We start from the raw sequence: 1,970 nt of genomic DNA, 5'->3' as shown, positions 1-1,970 counted from the left end.
TTTCCAGGTAGTTTTTAATGTTCCTCCTTATCCGCCCACAAACCTCGTCGTCTGCCAGCAGCCCCACATCTAGCCTCCATAGTGGGGGCTGTTCTGTACAGTGTTAAAGAAAAATTGAACAAAAACAGGTAAATAAGTAATGACACGTACAAGTTATGATGATTGTGATGATGATACAAGATCAAAGAATAGTTATGAGGATATTGAAGATTATACAATACCAAATAATAGTTATGATGACGTTGAGGATTATACAATACCAAGTAATAGTCATGAGTCCAAAGTTCATGAATTTACACGGTCGAGTGGCTTTCTTGTACTGTTATGGAAGTGTCGATGTTGATGTTGTCATTCCCTTATGAACGCCGTCACTGTCCTGGTGTTTACGTAACCAAGACGTCATCAGGAGGTATTCAAATGGTCACTTCATTGTCTGAGGTGGACTCTTTTTTTATGCTTGTGGTAGCAATTCTTGATGACATCTTTCCTGACAGCTGGTTTGCTTGTCCGAAGTGTGGCAAACATGAATTGGTAAGATGCGTTGACATGCCATGGTATGCTTGCACTCTCGCCATTGTTCTGAGCTGAGCAGTAACATTGTCCTTCATGGGCAGAGTTGTACCCGTTCTTGTTCTATTGTTACATCATATGGCAGTTTACTGGCTTCACCAGTTTGCATCTCCATCTGATTCACCCACGCCTTGTACACTTCCACTGGGTTGGTGTTTATAGTGAGTGTATTATCCTCCATAATCTCTTTCACTACAGGAGAAAGCAGCTGTCTGAGTGCATTCTGCCCACGTGTGCCATGGTTAAAGGTGACCACCATCTTAATGACTGTGGGGTTTCCAGTTACAATATCTTGAACCTGGTCCACTTTAGATTTGATTTCCTCCTCCAAGGCAGTTTTAAAGAGTTTTAGTAGTTGACATTCTTCTCTCTGATTTGACGCATAGTTGTACAGGGAGAAGATGACAGTATCCATAAATTTAGTTGATTTGTTTTGAGGCATCTGGAAGATCAATTTGGCCAAATAAGTTGGATTTGTCTGAAGCAAGTAGAAAAGATGTTGGTATGCTTCCAGTTTTTTCCTATTTTCTTTGCTGAGCGATTTTAACCCTTGCTTGTCACCTGAAATTACTTCCACAGCCTGACCTCTGTTCTTCTTATCCATTTTCTTGCTGTGTGAATCACATCCTGTAGCATTATCTAGTTTTTCACTAGAAGCCTAATCTTAATGTCCATCTGGTTGAGATCTTTTTCTAGCTGCTGATTGGATCGGATTTTGGTGACAACCTCCTCCCTGATTCTTATAACTTCCAGCTCCTCTTGAAAGTCCAGGTCACTGTGATCCAGCAGGTGAACAAATTTACGCACAACATTCAATGGGGGTTCCCCTGCACTGATCAATGTTTTGTAGTCAACTTTAGCTTTATTTGCTCTGAGGAATGCCTGGATTTTAATTATTTGCTTTGTATGATCTTTGAAGTACTGACGCCTTGCACGATATGTTTTTCTTGCCCTCCACATCTACTTGCCTGGGTGCTGTTGCTGGTAGTCACGGATCTTTCTGAGTTGAACTATATAGATTCAACAGGCACTACTGGTACCATGATGTGTTATGCACTCTGGGATAACGCAGGCTGCAACTTGATACAGCTTTGACCAAAAGATACTCCAGACTTTGAAGTAAGTTCAATGCAAATTATTGAACCATTAGCACAGTTCTCTATGAGTTCGACTCTCCTGCTAATCTTTCTATAGTAACTCAGTCTAACTAACCAGTCTGCTCTAAGTCATGTGGTGGGTGTGATGCGTCTGATCTGCCCCTGCCCTACTCTCTAAGTGTCGTCTGTGGAAAGAAACAGAGTATGTGTGCCCTGTCTTTATATATGGGTTGTGTAATGCCCCCTTGTGGTAGTGTCACCTCTGGGTGTCTTGACTGCCCATTGCTCGTGTCCTAGTCTGTA

At 41.8% G+C, this 1,970-nt stretch overlaps 1 pseudogene; it reads right to left on the bottom strand.

Annotated features, from left to right (window-relative positions):
- Positions 1-635: 635 nt before the first annotated feature.
- On the bottom strand, positions 636-1,670 carry LOC140389348 (ras GTPase-activating-like protein IQGAP2 pseudogene; annotated as a pseudogene).
- Positions 1,671-1,970: the final 300 nt, after the last annotated feature.

Source organism: Scyliorhinus torazame, chromosome 14 (genome assembly GCF_047496885.1).
Source record: "Scyliorhinus torazame isolate Kashiwa2021f chromosome 14, sScyTor2.1, whole genome shotgun sequence".
Taxonomy (NCBI): Eukaryota; Metazoa; Chordata; class Chondrichthyes; order Carcharhiniformes; family Scyliorhinidae; genus Scyliorhinus; species Scyliorhinus torazame.
The sequence above is the reverse complement of the archived record's forward strand: the minus strand, read 5'-3'. Positions and strand labels throughout refer to the sequence as shown.